We start from the raw sequence: 14,452 nt of genomic DNA on the forward strand, positions 1-14,452 counted from the left end.
TCTAATGGGTCCCATTTAAGCGGGTAAAATATGAACTCCGTAAAAAAAAACAAGATACTTGTTCCCAGAAAGAATTACTGTCACAGTTCCTGTTTCTGACCACCAGAGGCTGCCAGTTCCCCAACCTAACTGTTTCCCATTTATGTCTTGGTGGTCATTATTGTATTATTGGTTTAATTATCGTTTGTACCTGTGTTTAGTTCTTTTGTAACCATCTGTTTATATCTGTGTCTACTGGTCCCCTCTCTGTTACTTCACGATCATGGGGGTGACATGGCTCAGGCAGTAAGAGCAGTCGTATCCTACCACTGCTACGCGGACGATACCCAACTCTTCGTCTCGTTCCCGCCGTCTGATATACAGGTTTCAGCCCGTATCTCTGCTTGCCTGCGGGACATCCAGAGCTGGATGGACAACCGCCATCTAAAGCTCAACCCAGGCAAGACTGAAATGATATTCATCCCTGCTAAAACCTCTCCCCATCTGGATCTCTCCATTTCCCTCGGGGATACCACACACATGCCGTCACCCAGTGTAAGGAACCTCGGCGTGGTGATGGACAGCAGACTGTCCCTCTCCGAGAACATTGTGGCGGTGACCCGGTCATGCAGGTTCTTCCTATACAACATACGGAGAATCCGCCCCTTTCTCACCCCCTACTCGACCCAGCTCCTGGTCCAAGCGATGGTTCTGTCCCGCCTGGACTACTGCAATTCCCTCTTGGCTGGCCTCCCAGCGTCTGCCATCAGACCCCTCCAACTCATCCAGAATGCAGCAGCTCGTCTGGTCTTCAACCTTCCCAAATACTCACACGTCACCCCCCTGCTTACTTCCCTCCACTGGCTGCCTGTCATGGCTCGCATCAAATTCAAAACATTGGTGCTAGCCTTCCAAGCAGTTAAAGGGTCTTCCCCAGCTTATCTACAAAAAATCATCAGACCCTACACCCCTGCCAGACCTCTTCGTTCAGCCTCCACAGGCCGCTTGGCACCTCCCCCTCTCCGGACCTCCACATCACGCTCACGACTACTGTCTGTTCTGGCTCCACGGTGGTGGAACGAACTCCCCGTTGAGGTCAGAACTGTAGAATCTCTCCCCACCTTCAAGCGCAAGCTGAAGACACACCTCTTCAAGCAGCACCTCTCCCCATCCCTCCCTACCTCCCTGTGAACCTTAATTGTTGTCTCTGTGACTTGCTTTGTGTATCGGTATTTTTAGTTGGCTAGGTAAGCAGTGTTTGGATAGTTAACTTTGGTCACTTTTGCTCTGTTTGTTTCTTTGTTCTCAACAAAAAAAAACAAAAAAAAAGGCCCTCGTCCTTATCTTTGTTGTACAGGTAGCAGTTGAAATTGTACTTCCCTCTAGGGTCTTTCAGCGAACTTATCCCTGGTTATGGGTATGCACTTTGTTGTACGTCACTCTGGATAAGAGCGTCTGCCAAATGCCAATAATGTAATGTAATGTCTGGAAGTCGGAGGGTTGCCGGTTTGGTCCCCCTCCCGGGCTGTGTCAAAGTGTCCCTGAGCAAGACACCTAACCCCCAAATGCTCCTGATGAGTTGTTGGTGTGTGAGTGTGTGTATGAATGGGTGAATGAGAAGCATCAATTGTACAGTGCTTTGGATAAAGGCGCTATATAAATGCCAGCCATTTACCATCATACCATTTACCTCCTCATCCGGTCCCACTTTATTTTGTTAGTGTCAGGAGCGGGAAAAGCACCAGCTGACTCCCGCCCCCTCCACAGTCCGATTATTCTCTTTGCAGAACCCACCCACCACAAGGAGCTCAGGACAACGCAGGTAAAGGGCAAAACATTTTATTCTATTTATTATAAAAAATACAGAGCATGCCACAACCCCCCTTTCCCCACAGAGCCCCACGCACCCAAAACACCCAAAGCCACTACGGGTTACCCCTCACACGTGCACACGCCCCAAAAGATAAAATCACACGTGTCCCACTCAGGCTACCCCTGCGCCACAGCGCCGCCCAGGAGGGGGTGGGCGGGGGGACCTCTACCCTCTCAGTGGGGGAATCACCAAACTCAGGTGGGGTCTCACACCCACTCCCAACTCGCACTCCCGCACACACACAAAACACACAAATAAGCAAAAAAAATAAGGTAGTGAGCCCACACCTCCAGACTGGGTCTCACTACAAAAAAAAGAAAGTAAACCCTAACAATTCCCCCCTTCCAGGCCTGCAGCCTCCCACTGTCCTTCGGTCAGTGGCTACTGGCCTGCGGCCCGGAGTGTTCTGCTGGCCGCTGCACAGAAGTTCGGTTCCGGGAGAAGAGCCCCGGCTGCGCCTAGCCGCTGGGAAGCGAGTCGGCGCCGACCCCGGCCCCGGTGCTGGATGTCGCTTTATCTGTTCAATAGAGCGGGAGACGGAAAGTTTGTCTGCCCTCGTCAGGGCCTGCCGTCTCCCCTCACAATGTTGTCGCAGTGAAACAGCGCAGCGTCCCTAAGGCCAGCCCGGTCCTGCACAGCGCCGCTCCTCCCCCAACTCCCACAACGTTCCGCTCGCTCCAAACGTTTCTCCGTGCAGCGGTACTCCTGTCCGGGTTCGCAGCCACGCCAGCCACCGCAACCTCGGAAGACCGCTGCCCAAACCGAACAAGGAAACATTAACTAAAAGCACTCATACCAAACGAAAAAATAACCAAACTATCAAAAAAAATACCAACGTCAACATTCACCCGCATCTCTGTCACGTCTGCCCCTTACCTGCTTCTTTTAATCTGTCTAATCAGTGTTACATGAAACAGCTGGGCTACGCCCCCAACCCGGTAGCCGGTACGTCACACATGCATGGATACGTGTGCACACCGAGCCCCAATTAGCTCTGGCAAATTCAACACAGCTGTCAGTTTCCTGACATTAGCAAAGGACATTTTTACTTTAACTAATCGTGAAGCCATTTGATCAGCAATTACTTGATGGTAATTTCAGGAATTGCTGATAGACAGCAACAGAGTCTCCTCCATTTCTTGGGTCAGGACTGTGATTTACATGCTATCAATTTGTCCAAAAAATACCATTGACTTTCAGGCCCCAGTGAGGATTGAACTCACGACCCCTGGTTTACAAGACCAGTGCTCTAACCACTGAGCTATGGAGCCAAACATACTCTAGTCGTCTGTTTCAAGGTCTAAAAAGAAAACACCCAAAGAAAACAGACAACTGCCACATCACAACTCAGGTGACAGGAAAACCTGAATGTTGCATAGGGAGGCAACACCCATTAGCCACACACTATTACTAATTTACAGACAAAGGCTAACAGCAACATAATACCAACATCCAGTGTAGCGACAGCTAGCTAGCTGAGCAAATAAATTATCCACAGTTTGATTACTTTTTCACCCACTAGTTAAATGCCAAATAGAAAATGATTTGGAACACCAGCCTAGTCACAAAACTACATTCCAAAACAGCATCCAGCAGTACCCTATGGAAAGCAAGACCATTAATATATTACCATATTAATTCACACATTTGTTAAATTTGTAACAACCAATACATCACCTCGAAAGGAATGCTTTCCCACAGTTACCACTAACAAGAAAGTGAAATGGTACTGATTCATTTATGACTGCTTGCAGAATTAGTCAGGCACCACCACTCAATTTGCGGACAGCTAGAGGAGCCATCATCAGACCTAGGTCTAGTTGTAGTGAAATAGGAACAAGCTCACAATCCGACATTTATAACAACAAGGAATCTTTGCACAAGAACACTGGAAAGAGTCAGGAACCGTCATAGACAAAGCTTCCTTGCTTACGGGGCAATGTTTTCATTTATTTGTTTTGGGAAACTGGCAGGCTTCTGAACCACACTACCTGCCATAATCCTCTCAGTTTAAATTGCTGGCTTGTATTAACTGAGGGGCTTCTGGGAATTCATTAGACAATACCTTAGCTCTCCATTGGAAGATCTGAACCTTTAAATGTCACCATGTTGGTAAGCCCATTGGGTCAGGGAAGATTAGCTAACTTACCTCCCAAACCAGCTGTGGATAGGTCACTCCCACCCAGTGCTTATGCAGTTCCACCAAGTAGATACCAGTTCCCCTGGTTCTCAGTCATCGATGGCTGAAGTATTGCAAACCTGATACTTCTGGTACTATGCTGGAGTGGAGTTCTAACTGTCACAGCAAATGCCTAAGTCTCTTGTTCAGTCACTCCAGCTGTGTTCCCTGTGTTGCAGACTCCTCTGAATGACAACGATGATCCAGACATCTCTTGTGTGCCCCCTGGATACTGGATTTCTCCAGTAAACTGCACACCAGCAGGCTACCACCTCATTGCCCATTTGACTGCACCATTGACCTACTGCTAGGACCCACTCCTCCCTGGGGATGAATATTCACTTTGTCAGCTCCTAAGACCACAGCCCTGGAAACCAACATTAATGAAGTTGTTAGGGAAAAATGCCCTTTTTAACATTCCACAGGTGAGCATCGTCTGATGAAACAGATCCCAGTAAACAATATGATAGCTATACTTGAATTAACTTTCATATTTATTTGCAAAGAAATGACAGAACGTGAGGAAGCTTACCTGCTTTCTGATTTGAATCAGACATAGTAAAACTCTTATACACACTTTTCCAGAAAGGGGGGCTTTACCGAAACAAAAAGACATGAAGCTGGCGACAAACATTTATCAGTATTTTATCTTCTGAATACCCCTTGTTGACCTTGTCCAGAATGTGCTAGCTGAGAAGCAGAGACATTAAGGCCAAAGGCTGTCTGTCTGCTGGGAGAGAGACTGAGAAAGACTCCTAATAAGCACATAATTCAGAAAGTGGTCTAATACTAATAAGGATTATCACTAAAAGGTTATTTGTAATCATGTGATTGTCTTCATGTTAACACACATTGTCAATTAAGAATCAATGAAGAAAATTACCCTTACAAAGCTCTTATTGCTAGACCACCTCTCCCACTGGAGTGCAGTTATTTTCTGTTGGTAAAAGGGATGGCAGTTTGCACTGCTGCACTGATTATCGAGGATAAAATACCTATCAAATAATCTTTACTCTCTGCCACTGATGTCTGTGGCTCTTGAATTACTTCAAGGGACCACCATCTTTTAAAAATTAGATTTTCACAACTGCCACCGGTGCACATCAGAGAAAGGGGTGAGTAGAAGCCACACCTAGGCCTTTTGGGTCCATGAACTATTCTGCTGTTTTCCAGGCAATTATTAACATGGTGCATCAGGACATGCTCTGTCTTTGTTTATTTAGATAACATTCTGATTTCTGCCAGGTCCATCCCAGAGCATGTGCTGCATATTCACACAGAGTATAGAGGCTTAGTCTACTGAATATATGCTAGGTCCCTGTGAAAGGTTATAAGCACAAAAGGCTGCTATGGACACCCTTGAGCCAGTGCCTCTACTCTTCTAAATCAAGATATATGGCTCCCTCTGCCCAATGCCGTAGTTTCTCTTATCCAGGCTCAGACACTAAGAGAGAAAGGTGCATGGATGGCCAGATGGGCTTTTTAACCACTTTAATTTATTCTTTTCACTCATGTTAAAAGAATACCAAAGCTAATGCACCGTCCCAGCAGTTCAATAAGAGAAGTTGAGGATAAGAGTTGAGTGCTCATTGTCCCCAGCTCCCTCATCATGGCACCTATTGCCTAGCGTTTTAAGATGGGATGAGAGGTCATAACATGACATGGCAAGACTAACAATTAAATCATAACAACAACTAAACATGAAACATAATATGACATGAAACATAAAAACGTGGTGATACTAGACTAACATAATACATGACATGACAATAACATAACCAAGACAATAACTAAACATAAAACATGACATGACAAACATGAAACGTGACACTGAGTTTGTACACTGGTATGTTGCCAATTGAGTGTCAGGAGGGATGCAACCTCCCTTGTTTCATGACCTAGAGACTGAGATGGGGGTCTCTCTGCACCCCAGGCTTTTATCCTCCGATGCTGTTCATCAATGTTCCTCTAGCCACCTATGGTTATCCAAACATGACCCCCTCTCCCGGTAGAGTCTCAGAACCTGGCCCTTAGTTTGTTTACATTTGGGTGACCTACCATCTTTTCCTACAGTTTTCCAGTAAATGGTAAATGGTTGGCATTTATATAGCGCCTTTATCCAAAGCATTGCAATTGATGCTTCTCATTCACCCATTCATACACACACTCACACACCAACAGCAATTGGCTTCCATGCAAGGCACCAACCAGCTCGTCAGGAGCATTTAGGGGTTAGGTGTCTTGCTCAGGGACACTTCGACACAGCCAGGGCGGGGGATCGAACTGGCAACCCTCCGACTGCCAGATAACTGCTCTCACTGCCTGAGCCATGTCGCCCCAGTAGGACAAAGAGGTCCTTAGAACATACTAATCCTGTACGTATAGACATCTTGTAGAGACTCTGCCAGATAAATTTTAATTCCATATGCAGAACCACCCCAGCATAGAGACCAAAAAAAAAAGGAAAAAGCAAAGAAAATCTTGCTTACACATGAGATGGATTGTATGTTCCACATTTTGAAAGCCTAGTCATGTCCAAAAAGCATTATATTACATTAATGGCATTTGGCAGATGCTCTTATCCAGAGTGACATACAGAATTCCTGATATAGGAGGTGAAAAAATCACAGCCCTGCTAACTATAAGATACAGTATAGTATATCATATTGTTTTAGTTTTAGAAGCCATACTCAAAAAGAATGGGTACTTACTGTAGGTTGCCTGCTAAGAAAAGATATGTCTACTGGCTGATGACAGTGTACAATGGAAGTATTGTTGTCAACCTTTCCCTTTCACATCCAGGCCAAGGCTATGAAAAAGCAGGGATCTTTTATCTCCTACATATGAATGTTCTGCTGATATTACCCCCATGATAAAAATTGCATTTCAGGACTTTCTCAAGGTAAAATGTTTCCCATGAAAAAAGGCTCTATGATAAAACTAGTCCTTGCGTATGAACAAATGAAAGAACACTCCAACAAAAGAAGCATCATGCACAAAACAGGTTTTTAGATGTCATAATAAAGTGTGTATCTTATATAAAGTATGTAAGATAAATATTTCAGATCTCCCCAATATTCAGTTGATGAACTTGGGTCCATTCACCCCACAAAGGGTGATTGTCACCGTTTTCTAAAACTTGTATTTCATTACACATGAGGAAGATAACTTTTTTATTTTAGTGCATGTTAGGACCCCTGCACTACTTCTCATTCACTGTGTCAAAATTCCTTTGTCTTTTTGAGATCTCAGCAGTGCTGGGATTGGAATTGCGACAGTCACCCACAAAAGGGTTGGGGCAGCAAGCAGCAGGACCCTGGCCTGTGCCTGGTGTTTTTCATAATGAAGGTCTTGGTAACATGCCATTGTGGAGAGGCCAACCCAGCTCTTTTTCCCCACAGCATTCCCAGCCAATCCTCCATGACAGGGGGAAAGTTTACCGGTTGCTTAGCACCATAGCCCCTCTCCTCTGGCCTTCCACACTGAGGGCAGTAGGCACACACTCAGCTCCGTACAGTGCAGATGATTGGTGTGTATTCTTGGAGGGTTCTCAGAATAGCAACATGTTTGCCCAGAGACCACAGGCAGCAGCTAAAACGTATGCAAGTTGACAAGACCAGACACCCCAGCTCAGTTGTCTTCAATGCAAATACCCCTTTGATTCCTAGTGTTTCCTTCCTACTGACCTGCTCACAAGGGCATCCTATCCAGCTTTTGGTGAGTTTGCCTACTGTGCTATAAGTCAGTACTAAAATGTATATTTCTGAAAACTATTTTTCTCACTATTTGGCAATTAGAAAATGGGTTGAATTTAAAATAATGGGTAGAATTTTACCTGGTTCTTCTGAGAGGTACATACATTTATGTATAAATGACATAGACTCAGCTTTTTGTGTCATCTGAGGATGGCACTTCATCTTCAGATCACCTGTGGTTAGTAGTAGGCACTGTGCTACATTGCTAATTCATTCTAACTTTGAACCACTGTATTTGTGCTGTGGACATATAAGCTTTCACGGTTGTGTATATGAATATATTTCATGGTATTTCTTCTTGTTTGTGTACAATTACTCTATTGCATTTGTATGTATGTGTGTGTGATTCATGCTTTTATATAGCGCCCTTATCCAAAGCGCTGTACAATTGATGCTTCTCATTCAGCCATTCATACACACTCACACACCAATGGCGATTGGCTGCCATGCAAGGCACCAACCTCTTATACACGTCTCATGTGTTTATTTAAGGCTTACAGTATGTGTGTACTTGTTTTCATATTTGCGCTATGTGTGATCTTTAAAAGAGCCCTAACCTTTTCATACATTTTTTTTTTTTTTTTGTAAATACAAAATATGCTTGAAGAAATGAAAAAATATAAATATATGTCCCCACAACCATATTTAAATGTTGAAATTATGTTATTTGTAGATATTGGAGGTTTGTCTTTTGCTTTGTTTGTTATTCAAAGAGACATCTGTATTTATCTGCCTACATTCAGCAGAGAAATCTGCCAACAGGTGGGTTTTTAATCTGGCTGGACAAATGGCAGGAATGGTCAGAACGTCGATTTGGATTTCACTTTTCTGGAAGAGCGAGCATACTGATTTCTTGGACTGTGAAGGAAATATTTCTAATTCTTTGAATCACATACATTAGTCTGAATATTTCAAATCTACAATCTGTCGCACTTTAGGTGCTCATTTTAACAACATTTCAGATTCTATTTCTGTTTATTTAATTTCTGAAGAATATTTTGCACATCAATGTTTCAGATCGCATGGGATTAAATCACTGGTGTGCTGTGCTGACAGTATGTGTGCCTTGTAGGTTTTAGAGAGCATGTATCATTTCTCTCTTGAAAAACAGTGGTCCATTAGCTCTTAATGAAAGTCAGGACATGACGGATAAGTCCCTTCTCAAACACAGGACATCAACCTGGGTTTTGGTGCTCTACTTCTGTAGCCCATGGCAGCTCAAATGTAAAATTTTGGCACCAGAATGTTCTGAGGTCTTAGTTTACAAGATCGGTTCTTCTGCCATCAGTGTGGCCCATTAGGTTTCTAAGGGCATATGATACCCAGTCCAGTGCAGCTTGTATGAGCGGAATGAAAAAGGGGCCAACTGTCCAACTCTCCTACACTAATGACAACAGGGCAATTGTTATTGTAGGTCCTCTGCTTTGCTCCATGATTGCATAACAATTCCAGGAAAATGCATGCTGATTTATTCTAATGGTCAATTAGTATTTCTACATTTCTACATTAAGCCAGTTTGTTTTTTTGTTTTTTTTGACTGAGTGTGTGTCTACATATCATTGGTGGTGGAGGGGGTTGGGGGCAGTGCAACTAGCACATTTATAATAATAGACCAGCTGGCTCTTTAATGTGTGTGTTACCGTTAGATATAACAATATATTGTTTTATGTTTAGTGTGGAAACATTCTCAGTCCCTCAGTCCTGCCACGGATTTGCACAGGTTTATTAACTGGCCACACTACATTCATTAAGCCTCCCTTCTCAGTCGGTACTTGGAGTTTCAGTAAATTGAGATGTCATATGTATATCAATTCAGAGCCAAAGTAAGCTACTGCAGTTAAAAGACACCAGTATATAGGGCAGTTGTATAGGGCAGTGTCCTGTCCAGTTTATCATATAATGGCACACTGAGTGGTGTGAGTTTGGGTTTCGATCATTAATCAAGAATTTGAGTGTTTTGTAGAGTTAATTTTTGTAAGGCCTGAAATAGCATTTGTAAACTTAACATATAATTCTGAATCGTGCTGAAAGCAGATGTTAAATTTCATGGTTATGGCAAAGAAATGAACTCATGAACTTAAAACACCCTTAGGGCTCTATTTTCATAGTCATAACACAAAGTCTATAGCACAGCACGCAATTGCTAAAATGACGGCAGATTTAGTAAGACGTGTACGCAACAGGTTTACCTCTGAGGTTTATTAAAAGAGATACTATTAAAATTGTCTGAATTGTATAATGGGGTACACATTTGTTTCTGATTACTTGCCTAATATTACACCGTTAAAATAGCAATGAGACTGCAACATGACTTAAACCCTAGTTGGGGTTGGTCATAACACAAACACTCGCCCGCATCAAAATAGTAATACGCCAAGAATTAATATGACTAACAATGACACGTGCGTTTGCTGTTACCGCCGGGTTGTGCGAGCCGGGTTGAGTCCAAGATAGGGCCCTTAGTCTCAGAACTGAGCTGACCCTTCCTGTAACCATAGTGACTCATCATTACAAAAAATCTTCATTCATATATCCTGAGCACTTTGCATAATTGCCAACATTGTAGTTAACGGAAAGTTATACAAGCCTGAAATAGTCAAGTAAAGTGGCAATAAATGTTACTGGAAATTAAATGTGTTTGCTTTTTAAAAAGTTAACTTTATTTTCAAATGAATGCATTACATTTAATGCATTTATTATTTATTCATATGTATGCGGGTGTACCTCTTCTAGTTCACTAATAAGCACAGTGAGGTACAATGTAGAGAAGGCCTCTAGCAGGTTACCGTGACAACACTCTCTGGTGATGCAACCCTTCAAAATAATGACCTTGCCCTTAGCTAGGAGAGATCTTGCCTTTAGCTGACTGGTAAATTGTTTGTCTTCGGAGAGAGAGGCCTAGTTTCAAGTCTCACCTCAGGCAAGTGCTTCTGAACAGTTACCTTTTTCTTAGTCAATCACTGCGAAGCAATACTGTGATGGTCTGTTGTGCGGGACAGTGACAGGACTGCAGATTATGCATAGAAGTCCAATAGGGACCATATGTACTCTGTAAGTGTTGAATTAGTGAATGTTTTAGTGTGTAGTCGAAGGCAGCCTATGGCCATTGTCCTTTTGCTTTTGTTCTTATGAACTAGTATTGTACAGTGTACTTTGCACATTTTGTAGATGCTACTTTTTTGTATTTTCTTTTTAACTTGTTTAGTTCTCCCAAATTTATTTTTGTTTCATCTCCTACTTTTCCCCTTCAAAGCAAGTTAACTGACCTATAAAAATTTTTTTTGTTGTTTTTGGTCCTCTCAAGACAAAAAAGGGTATCGCATTTCATACCTCACTAAAATAATTGCATTTTTTGTTATTCACGATGCTAGTTCACCATGCATTGTTGTTCTCTGCTATATGCCAATTACAGCAATTTATTCGGTTAAATTCCCCCAGCACATAGCAGTTTCGGATTTGTCCTTGGAAACAATACATACATTTTTCTGTTTATTCCTGATTCCTGAAGGTAATAGGCACTTGTTCTTTTCTGGCCAAGTTGGGGTTTTTCCCCCAAAGGTGTTAAAAAAACCCAAAAGATTTTTTCAAAGATTTTTGAACATTCCCTTTTTGAATTACTCCAATTTAACATCTCAATGAGTCTCAGCATTGGATTCAAAAAACGTATGAACAATAAATCGGAAAAAATAAAAAGCTAATGCATTGTCCTTCATTGGCCCCCATAATTACATTAATGTTGTTTCAGGATGGCTAACTGAAAAAACCATAAAGTGGAATGACGCAAATTCACTGAAGCTGGAACACCCACCCTGACACTGCTCGGGGTGGGGGGTGTGAGGCATCCTGAGCAGACTGAGCTCCATGGCATTTTTCATCCCAGGAGCTCCTACGACAAATTCTGGCAGAGAGCCCAGGGCGAGAGAAAGAGAACAGGGATAAGCTCAGAATGAGGTCTCATGTACCCAGAGATATACTTAACGGTACATAAATGGGAGATGCTCTGGGTACCTGTGGGTATTCCCACCACAGTAATCTCTAAGTAAACACCCAACTGGCTATTTCAGTGAATACCATTTCACCCCATTCAGTCTTAGATGGGGAAGTGCACTTGGTTACTAATGGCATTCTAATGCAGTTTGATAGCTTTCCAGCATCATACAATAGATCTTACCCTTAGTTGTTTACACATGCACTGTAAGATAAATTTCTAATTACTTCTATGAGGAGGAGTTTTTTTTTTTTCTGTAGTAAAGATTGGGGAGATTATGTTTCAATTCTAAGGCTGTCAGGACATGGTACTCATGGCCCAGTCAAGTGGCTTCCAGCTGCTATGGCAAAGCTTTGTGGTATTACCAGCCCAAATACAGGCCCAGAGAAACCAGCACAATCAATGCCTGAGTTGGACTGCGGCCAATCATACTCCCAATAAACAGGCCCCTAGCCTTTACTGTGTGAAATCTGTGTGTAACAATTGCCTTGGCAAAGCACTTTGAACCTTATTAATACGTTTACCACCCTGGGCAGTTAACATTTCTGCTTCAGGTTGTTCATCTGCCATACTAGACACTTATTCATCCAAAAAGCAATCCCTCTAAACATGAAATGTTTGAATACTGGCAATGTTTCAATTTGCTTAAGCTGGTACTGCATTTCACCTTGTTATTTTTAACCTATTTTATTCCTGATATGCCACCCTCTCAAATGATATTCGGTGTCAAATGGTATTCTTAGCCTTGTCTCATTGCCGTAACAATCTCCACCATTTCAGAAAGGCACATACTCTCCTCTGAATGAGTCCTCCGGCTGAACTGGTTCAGCTGAGCTGGGTGCAATCGGTGCATCAGAGGGCAGTTCAACAACCTCTGGGGCAGATTGTGTTGGGCCTGCTTTTTATTGCTATAGCCAAGATAAATTAAAAAAATATATCTTTATGTTTCACCCTAATGTGCCCAGTGCATATTACCCCCACCCTAATGTGCCCAGCGCATATTACCCCCACCCTAATGTGCCCAGTGTCTATGCTATTATCCACTTCAATAATACACCAAACGCACATAGCCAAACAGTAAGGTGCATTACCCCACTGTAAAGCATTCATTGCACATTACCTAACTGTATATGTCGAATTCATGTTAATCTTTTATATGCATAAAATTCACACTACTCCACTATAATGCTGCAAAGTATAATATAATTATTCAACTGTATAATATACCCAAATCACATTGCATGAATCACCAAGCTAGTTTAATTTAATAAAGACAGAATGTGCAATAAAAAAAATAGTTTGGTTAGAACTCATCTTACAGCCATTTTGTTTCCCCCAAACAGCACATACACATTTTTGAATAATGCATTTATGTAGGTTTTTTTTGGTTTGGTGAATATTCATTATTAAAATGCTGTATACTTTGCAGACAGTATAGAACAAATGTTTATTTATGACTGGATGAGCATACACATGGCCAATTAATTTTCTTTATGCTAATAGCCTGTGGGGCTAATTGGAAAGATGACTGTACCGGGCCAAAGGCTGTTGGAAACTAATCAATGGGATACCATTTACTTTCTAAATCTGCTATTTGACCTTTTCACTGCTTTCAAGTCACCAGTGCAGGGGGGGGGGGCAAGTAATGACCAAGTTTACAAGTAATCCTTTTAGGCTTTGGTAGGCACTGTTCTCCAGGAGAGAAATTATTTTGGATGAGACCACTATGGGTGAAATGAGAAATCCTCTACTTCCACTCACAGACGACATACTCATCAGCAGCACAGTAAATCTCCTGCGAATCCTGATTAGACCTTGCAATGCAGATAGAAAAACAGCTTCAATTTTCAGATTTATCAGTGCATGCGCTCTATTTCCAGTATTCTGGGGAAAAACTTGCAGCCGTCAAAGCGAATAAATCACCTTTTGTCCTCCATACTGTGTAAACAGCCCCATTTTACATATTGGACCGAATACAGAGAAGTGGCCTTACACTTGTTCCAGCAGTGGTGTCTGTTTACTGTCCTGGGAAGAGAGAGACAGAGAGATAAATCAGCGTGGCCCAATTAGCATATTCATGGGCAGTGCCTTTTTATCAACGATGTAGATTATTGCCCTCCTTGTTATAAATGTGCCAGTGAGGAGATTTAGTCATGAGAAAATTCATGAATATCTCAGCCAAATACCTTGTGAAGGACCTCCTGAGACTGAGACATAGCTTGTGAATGGTGTCATTCAACTACCTGGTCCAATAAAGATGTCATCCTTGGCTCATGGATGTTCCCCTGTTCGTTTTGACTCATGTTTACACTGACGGTCTTCTCATTCTGCCTCTCTTCCCCTCATGCCCTCAGAGGTTACTGCTGTTTTAACAGCACTCTGACTGTTGCTAACCAGGCTAGGGGGTGGGTTTGCAATGGAGAAAAGAAAGCAATTCCAAATATAAGACACATTTTAATGCGTTGTTTTACAAGAACCAAAACACAATCTGCTGCTTTTGCATGGGCAAAATATTGAGGGAGGCCTGAGTACTCACTTGTATGTTACAAACCAAGATCAATGATAGTAAAGCCAGATGGTTATCTATCTGAGTTAAAACCGTCAGTAAAAAATACTCCACTTTCTGTAGCACTTTGATTATATCTAGAAATCTAACTATGGCCCTTAGCATGATTTCT

At 42.4% G+C, this 14,452-nt stretch overlaps 1 protein-coding gene and 1 non-coding gene across 8 annotated transcripts in view; one reads left to right on the forward strand and one right to left on the reverse strand.

The window, feature by feature from the left end:
- Positions 1-3,050: 3,050 nt before the first annotated feature.
- On the reverse strand, positions 3,051-3,123 carry trnat-ugu (transfer RNA threonine (anticodon UGU)). The gene has a single exon. It is a non-coding gene; the product is annotated as a tRNA-Thr (tRNA).
- Positions 3,124-7,633: 4,510 nt separating this feature from the next.
- The window catches only part of lepr (leptin receptor), a 35,638-nt gene continuing 28,819 nt past the window's right edge, over positions 7,634-14,452 (forward strand). For 5 of the 7 annotated variants that reach the window (XM_061240586.1, XM_061240590.1, XM_061240589.1 and 2 more), the window contains exon 1: positions 7,634-7,748. The gene's annotated coding sequence lies outside the window, so the exon portion shown is untranslated. The remainder of the gene's footprint in view (positions 7,749-14,452) is intronic. The other 2 variants (XM_061240593.1, XM_061240588.1) reach the window with 2 other exon arrangements.

Source organism: Conger conger, chromosome 4 (genome assembly GCF_963514075.1).
Source record: "Conger conger chromosome 4, fConCon1.1, whole genome shotgun sequence".
Lineage (NCBI taxonomy): Eukaryota > Metazoa > Chordata > Actinopteri > Anguilliformes > Congridae > Conger > Conger conger.